The 8,435-nt window shown below is 45.1% G+C and overlaps 1 protein-coding gene across 2 annotated transcripts in view; it reads left to right on the top strand.

Annotated features, from left to right (window-relative positions):
- The first annotated feature begins 55 nt into the window (after positions 1 to 55).
- RSPRY1 (ring finger and SPRY domain containing 1) overlaps positions 56 to 8,435 on the top strand; it is a 103,796-nt gene continuing 95,416 nt past the window's right edge. Inside the window, exon 1 of one of the 2 annotated variants that reach the window (XM_019505880.1) lies at positions 56 to 114. The gene's annotated coding sequence lies outside the window, so the exon portion shown is untranslated. Of the gene's footprint in view, positions 115 to 3,649; positions 5,030 to 8,435 lie in introns of those variants that run through there. The other variant, XM_019505881.1, reaches the window with a different exon arrangement.

The raw sequence follows: 8,435 nt of genomic DNA, 5'->3' as shown, positions 1-8,435 counted from the left end.
CGCCCGGGAGACGGGGGTTGGGGGCGGGGTCTGGTGTTGGATTGTCTGGCCGGGCTGGGCCCGAGGCCTCCATCTTTCTACCCTCCAGCGCTAGGCACAAAGGAGCCGCCAGGGGTAGGCTGCGGTGCGTACCAGGGCCGGGTCGAGCCGGGCGCGGGGAGCCGCAGCGCGGGGCAGGTCTGGTAGGAAGCGCCGGGAGCGCCCGCGGGAGGAGGCTGGGGCTGGGCACGGGTGGCGGAGCTGGGTCCGAAGTAGTGGTTTTCGGCCTGGCTCCCGGGCCCTAGCGCGAGCGGGCAGGATGTGCGAGGAAGCCCGGAGCCCCGCGCTGCACCCTCGTGTGGCTCTGTTGTGGTCCAGCATCGAGAGAGCCGTGCGGGCTGTCGCTGTCTGGGCGCCGTGTCTATTTGGCTTCTGAGAGGGGTGTGGGTGGAGCACAGCAGGTAAAATGAAAGGAGGAGCTTTACTCCTGCGCCAGGGGCCTCGGGCTGTGTTAATCCGTTTAAGGTGGAAGCAAAAACAAAAGTAACTTCATTGGAATGAGTTGACCTGCAGGACCGTGAAATGGGAGCTGTGTAGGTAGCAGGATTGTAGAAGAAAGGACGGCTGAATTAGTGGAGCATCAAGACCTTTAAAAAGTAGAGAGGGTCATTAACACCTGCGGACTGAAGAGTTTTAGAAGGGATCTGCTAGATTTTGATGAGCAACGAATTCAGATGACTCCCTCACTGCTGCCTGAACAGAAATGCTGCTGTCCTTGGGTGGGTGGTGCCTTGAATCTAGAAAGGTTGAAGACCACTGCTGTAAGTACTGGAAGGCTAGATCTGGTAGTCAAAAGGCACAAGGTTTCTCTGTTATACATACAAGTACAGCTAAATCGAGGGCAGATCCCTCCTTTCTGTTTAAGGCATTAGAGAAACTGCTTTTGTGAAGAAAGTGATCACGATTTGGGAGTTAGTGCATAATGCTTGTATTAGCCAGACCTACAAAGTCTTGGTCCATGTTCTGTGGCCCTTGCTTACCACACTGAATTAAGATCACTTTACTTACTGTGAGCCCCATTGCTTTAATGGAATAGCTTAGAATAAATTATGTTTGTTATATGCCATTAAAAAGGCAAAACAAAACACCAAAATTAAGTTCTCTTCTGTGTAACAGAACATAGAAATACCAGTACTTGATGCACCAAAATGCTCAAGTCCGTGTTTAACCCAAATAGCATTTTAAAATCATTATGCTGCTTACACTTAAATGTGTTCGGGGTACGGTGCTATGAAGCAAGACTGGACTACCTAATATTTTGGTTAGAAATATTATATAAAACCTACGAGTGAAGTATAGCCTCAATGACTGTAAGTCTTCCCGAGCCTGAAATTATATGTTTCAAAATCCACTACCCTGGCTGCAAGGATATTCATTCAAAGAATGAATTCTGACTTCTCAATAACATTTCAGAGGCTTTGAGAGAGAGCTTCCTGATTCACAAAAGAGAAGCTGTAATATATCAGGTTGCAGTGAGTGTTCTAGTAGTATCAGATGATAATGATTTAATCTAGGATCCTTCTGGGAACCTGAAAAAACCCAAAAGGATTTTGCTGAACCTATACATACATTTTGTTCAATGGAAGAGTCCTTTGAAGTCAGAATCTGCAGTTATTTACAAAAGTGGCGCACTCATTACTTGGATATCCTTATAAAGCACATTTCCTTCCCTGCGTTATCAAAAACATCTTAAGATTGTTAATTCACTAAAAGCTTTAAAGATAGCATTTATTTTATCACAACTTATTCTTTGTATTTCTGTTAATATGGACAAGTGAAGATGGGCTGAGCATCACCTCTTTTGATGGTGCGCTAGTGGGTGCGTCCACCTGAGATGCTTAGCACATTATAGCAAAACATGTGCTAATGTAGAATAGAATTAGTTTACTGCACGTTGTCACAAAAAGACCATGTGCTGGGCACTATTACACAGTAGCGCTAATTACTGCACATTTAATTAGTATCTCATATTAGAGGTACTAAACTTAATGCCACATTACAACGGTGCATTAATGCTTTGGTAAATGTGCCCACTATCACTGAGTTTGTAGATTTCTGTTTAAAAATAAAATTCCAGCAATGAGTATGTTGAATGAAGTCTTCCCACATCTTTTTGTCCTATCCTAACGTCATGGTTTCACTAGTCTTAATAGCATGAGCGTAACCTCCATTTCCTTTGTTTTTCATTTCTTGCACTTGTTTCTGTCATGGCTTGCTCACAGTGTCCTTTTGAGGTCCATTCATGACACATGTTCAAACTGCTCAGTTGTTACTTCTCAGTTTTCTTATAACAATGTGGGGGTGGGAGAGGGGAAGAAAAGAGATTGTTATTTTGTTCTGGCTGCTTCCTTGTCCTTTCATAGTTTTTCTATAGTCTTGAAACTTTCCGTATTCCCTCTCCACTAACTTATTTCTAACATCTTTTGTAAGTTTTCCACAATTCGATCCTGTGCAACAGTATTAACAAAACAGCTGTCTCAAGTGCTAATTTTCATTTAAACTGGCTTTAGTTTTGAACTTTGAAAGGCTTTTTGAATGTAGTAGTGACTGGCCTTTGTTCTTTTTCCCCCTCTCCTCTGCCAATTCCCATTATTTTAAACTAATCTTCCAAGATCCCTCTCTGTATCCCCGCCAGCTTTTTCTAGTTCTTTGTTTCATTAATGATCTTTGCCTTTGGGCTGACATTTTTAATATTTTTACCATACTGATCCTGATTTCATATCTTATTGTAAATCTTACTCTTCCTTATCTATCTTGTTACTTATTTTCTTTAAATTCTCCTTGGTCAGTGCTATAACATATAGTCTGTGGATTTAAGCTTATTTGTTGTTGTCTTGCATAGTGACTCCTCCCTTTTCATCTCTTTAGATCCTAAATCCAGTACTTCTGCCAGTGCTAAATTGGACAAATCTGGCAATAGTATCACCCTTATCTCAATCCCATGGTCACCCTGAACCATTACATCAGCTTCTTCCCTGCTGTCACCATGTTTCTCAGCTTGCTGCAGATATTTTTCATCACCTTGATCACTTTCTCAAGGATGCCATATGTTCTCAAAACTTTCCATATCCTTTTTTTGCCAGATGCTGTTAAAAGGCTCTTTGAAGTGTAAAAAAATTATTGTAATCTCGTTGGTTTTGTCCTGTGGATTTCTGTAAAATATGTTGTATCACAAATAGTTGATCCTGTTGCACTTCTTCTTTGATTTAAATCCAGCTTGTTCCTCTGCAAGTACTACTCTCATTTACACTTTCATTCTCATCTGCAGTAGCTTGGTCGATGCTTTTCCCAGGACACTGTAAAAACTAATTGCTTTTGTAGGTGTTTGTTACACATGCTCTTGCTTTCTTCTTAATGGGCCAGTAATATACTGCCTAATATACTAATGCAGGGGGTTGTCAGCTGGGGGTACCTGAGAAGGCCCTGGGGGTATGCGTGGGCGGGCAGGAACGGAGTGCCGTCATGTACCATCCTGTGCTGCTGTGCAGGCACTGCCCGCCCAGCCAGGTGCGGGGAGCAGCGGGAAGCTCACACTGCTGTCACTCTGTATTCAGCTGCACCTCACCACCCCCTCCCCCCACTCTGTGTCCGGCTGCCGGGGGTATGCTGCTCCATGTCCAGCTGCTGGGGGTACACTGATCCAAAAAGGTTGAAAACCTGTGTACTAATGTATTTACTCTTGTAAACCTTGCTAAATAGTGTGCATTGCATCTTGTCATATTTCCTTGCCCATTCCAGCAGCTCTGCAATTGTGTTGTTAACTTCATTGTGCCTTTTTCTTTGTCAAACTTGTCAAGGTCTTTCCTAGAATCATAGGAAATAGGGCTGAAAAAGGACCTGGAAGGATCCTGACCCAAGTCAGGATTGGCCATTTTTAAACTCGGTATACCTATACCTTTACTGCTGCCTCTAAGAACCTTGGTGTCTGTTTTTCCTAGAGTGCACTGGGAAGCTTTTTGAGGATAATTTAGTTTACTGTTGTCAGCATGTTATTCAGATGTTTGGTACATTACTTCCTATAGCTTGCTCTGCTTACTCTTCCTAAGCTTTCTCACACTTGTCTTTCACTCCCAGCATCCATAACTCAAACGTCGCAGTCAGTTATTTTATCTTGCAATATGCAGCCACTCTTTCTCTTATGTTCTGCTTCCTTAAATTGTTCAGTTGTTCACTTGCTTGTTTCTGCTTTCTAGTTCAATTTTCCGGTCAGTATATTGTACTCTGCTCTTAAGTTTGCATCTTTGTTTTTATTCTTTTTCAGTTTCCTATGCTGTCAGCCAGATGCAGCACAGTAGCCCAACACTTGTTCAGATGCTCTTATAATCTCATTTTTGTGTTGTTTCATGTCTCTCCAGCCCCTACTCTTTCTTTTATCAAGACGCATGCCCCTTCCAGTTTTATCTTTAATTATTCATTTTAAAACCCTCATCACTGATGCACCTTGTCTCAACACTTCCTGTATTGCTTTCAGTAGATCATTATAAAACATGTCAATTTCTTCTTTGGAGGGGTTACTAAGTTGGGACCTGTACTTGTGTTTCTGTTACTTAGCTGGATTAGATTTCTAAATGTCACCTTTAACATGAAAAGTTACTGTAAGAGGCTGGATTGCTTTCTGTTTTAGGAATAATGCAACTCTGTTCCTGAGGTGTACTATCTTGCCAGGCTCAATAGCCTGAGTTGACTTTTGGTGTAAATTCTTCTGTGCCTTCTGCTCTTATTTCACATATGCCAATAATTTCAGTCACAGTCCTTTCAGTGTTGTCCATCATTACCACAAGAGTTCTTGCTTTTACTGATGCTGTTACAAATACCTTATCCTTTGAGGCTTACCAGTTGAGTCTTTGCATATTATTGTGTCTCTTCTTTGCGAGTTTTTGTTTTTTCAGGTCTTATTCTTCTTGCGCTTACCCCCTCCCTCCTTCCTATTTTGAGTTATGAAATACTACTCTGGTTTAAATGGGCTGCAACCAAGATGGCATGAAGAATGGTAAGGAAAACAAAAAGGCATTAGATTTCTGTTATTGTTCCTATGAATTTGAACCTTATTTCTTGGTTTTGTGGTCATCATGATGATCTGCAGTGTTGCTTTTTGTTATCTGCTGGTTTGCTCCAGTGATGTTGTCACCAGTGTTTTTATTTCAGAAATTGTTTTGCCAGCTTTTCCTCATGAGACAATATTTTTCAAGGGCCATATGTGCCACAAAACCATAGAAGTCTGGAAGGGGATCTTAGGAAGTCATCTTCTACCCTGTGCTCAAAGCAGGATCATCCCTATCTGAAAAATCCTATAGAAGTTTTTGTCTAACCTATACTTAAAAATGCACATATTGCCCCTCATCCATAGCTACCTGGCACAATGCCCAAGATCACCCTAACTTGACACAGGTAGAGCAGGATAGTGAGGGTACAGTCCATGTTCTGCCACTGTTAGGACAGGAAGTAGTTGCTACAGAGAAAGGCAAAAAACCCATAGACCATGGCAATCTGACTGAGGTAAAATTCCTTCCTGATATCAAATGTAGTGATTTGGTCTGACCTTTGGTAGAGTAGCAAGACCTTCTGGCCAGGAACACCCTGTACAAAATCCTCGACCTTGGCTGTAGCTAACACCCAGCCCTTCTGAGGGAGGTAGGGAAGAGGGTGGAGAAAGCTGACACCTGTAGTATCAAGAGGGAAAAAATTCCTTCCTGGCCCCTTGTGGGCCGCATCCAGACAAGCGTGGCTGTGAGGTATGTGGCACTGCAGACATGTCTGTGGCATACCATGTACCACAATGTGTCATTCAGCTGTGCTCCACACTACAAGGTAGCAGTGGGGGTTTTTTGTGTGTTTGGTGGGGGGGGTTTTTGGTTTGTTTGTTTGTTTTTTTTACCCCACCCCCAGCAGTGCACGTGGGGGCAGTGTGCACCACCCAAAACCAAAACTGGAGCCTGGGCAGCTGGAGCTGGACTCTGGCTGCCAGCCAGGCACCAAATGGCAGGATTGCTGCTGCTGCAGCCCCAGGAGGCCCCCAGGACACCAGGTAAGGCTGCTGGACCCAGCCCAGTGCTGGCCTCAGCCTCCCTTGCCTCACCTAAGGTAACCTGCCATGTGCCATAGGCGTTCCCTGGGGAGAAGTAGCAGTGGCACAAGGTGTCATGGGCAACTGGTGCCTTCTGAGTCAGGGGGGCACTTGCCTCCCTTCCTCCCCACAGTGGCCAGTCAGCAACCAGGGTCCTCCCCCCGCCCGCCCCCGTGGCCAATTGTGCTGACCAGAGGGGGGGTCCCCTGTGGCCAATATCACTTCTGGGTAGGCACAATTGGCTGCAGGGGGGACCACAGGGATCGCTTCTCCTGGTGCTCCCACTTCTTGGCTGGTGCTCTCGGGGGGGGGGGGCACCAGCGCTTTCACCTGCCCATCGCCTAAGTGGGGAGTGCTGCCTATAGGGGGGTGCACCAGCACTCTCAGGGTGCATGTGCAACCCTGTGTACCCCCTATGTGTTGCCACTGCAAGGTGTGGAACTGTTTCTTGTCCCTGGGGAAACAAATGTTCACACTCCATGTAGACATGGCCACAGTGATCAGGAAATTGCAGAAGAGTAGAGGGAAAAACCCCCACACTGAACTCTGCACTGGAACCTCAGGACCAGAATGACAAATCCATGCATCACACCTGCCTGGAGTGCCAGAACTCCCTTTTCCATTTCCCTATGTGCTCCATAAACTTATTCCAGCTCCTTTAACTTTCTTGCTTAATTACTAGCTAGAGTTGCTAGTTTTTAGCCTGAAAATTGAGGTAGGATCTAAAGTAGCGTTTCCCAACTGGTGTGCTCCAGCACACTGGTGTGCCATCAGGCATTTTGGGCTGGAGTCATACCCCCTGCCTGGCCGGTGGTGTGGACACAGACAGACGGGGACTGTGGTTCCAGCCCCAAATGCCGTCTGGCTGGCTGCGCACTACCCCTCCCCGTTGTTGTCCCTCCTCACCCGCTACTCCACATCTGGTATGCTACCATGCTTTTTTATTTAGGTAAGTGTGCATTGGGCGAAAGAAGTTGGAAAAAGGTTGGTCTAAAGGTGTGGTGCACACACTACTTAGAAATGTAGAAAGGGATCTCCTAGATCAGCAAGACCTTCCCCTGTACTTGGTCTGATGGGCCTTTACAAGAACTTCAATCTTTCAATTTCCAGTCTAATTTTACACCTGTATGACAAAATATTGTCCCAGAAGGGTCCGTAGCACCATCTGCTCTGCTTCCTACCCCAGACCATAAACTATCCCATAACAAACCTTTCATCTTGAGTGTGAAGAGTCTGCACTATGCCTGTAGTAAGCAAGAAGTTGTCAAGGGTGTCAGCAGTGCCTTGGATCCCTGCACTGTCAAGGGATTAGTTGAGTAAAATCTGCCCAGATGATCCTAAGAAGTGAGCTATATAGAAGGCTACAATTTTTCAGTCCTTGATAATTTGACTTAAGGAAAAATTCCTTCCTGATCTCAAATTTGGCAGTTGGTTTACCCTTACTATGTGTTTTGAGATCTACCAGCGAGGCATGTGAGAGCCCTCTAAATATCAGTATGCCCTGGCTATTGTCCCCATTCAAGCTACAGCCTGTCTCATGTTTAGGAGGGGTGGGTTGGGGCATGGAACACAACAAAAGCCAAGTAATTTATTTGCAGGGGAAAGCAAGTTCTTCTTGCCTGCTACAGGCAACCAACAGAAGTCCTGGTGCATAGAATTAATTGTGTGATATGGGCCAAGAAGGAGTGAAAGCAGATTAAAAAGATTAAAGAGGAAAGAGTACTGAACAAAGGAAGGAAATCTAATTCAGATAAAATGGGCACAGCTGCTTGGTCTGGCCTTCCTTACTTGTGCTTGTGCATGCATGCCCATAAAATCTTCTGGAGTCTAAACTAAAGCTTGTCTTTCTGTTCCCCAGGTGTTTGCTAGTGTACCACCTCAGTGCAAAAATAGTTCCAGTGTGTGACTTCTCCCATGAAGCTGCATCTCACCCTGAGACCAGATTTTCTGTAACGTCAGCCCTTCTACCCTAGGCATCCACAAACATATTTTGTACAGACTAATCGTATTCCATCTCAACCATTATTTTGCCAAGATTAAACAAGGCAAATTCCATTTTTTTCTGTCCTACAGCAGGGCAGGGTAGGCACCTTAAAGACTAACTTTGTCAGAGGCAAACCAGGTTGAGGTGGCACAGGGCCCTTGGAGCCCATTTCTAATTAACTGGCATCCGGCTCAGGGGCTGCACACAGTTCCCACATACCGGAATCAGGGCCCTGATCTTGGTGCATAGGGCCCAGTTTGGACCATGGACCAGCGCTTTGCCAGTTATCGGGCCCATGGGGCCAAAACTGAGCATCACTGTCCTAACCCTTCTCTGCCCCTTTTTGGT

The sequence above is a fragment of the Gavialis gangeticus genome, unplaced genomic scaffold, assembly GCF_001723915.1.
Source record: "Gavialis gangeticus isolate Ggan-Ray unplaced genomic scaffold, GavGan_comp1, whole genome shotgun sequence".
Taxonomy (NCBI): domain Eukaryota; kingdom Metazoa; phylum Chordata; order Crocodylia; family Gavialidae; genus Gavialis; species Gavialis gangeticus.
This window is presented reverse-complemented; position numbering and strand designations above follow the sequence as displayed.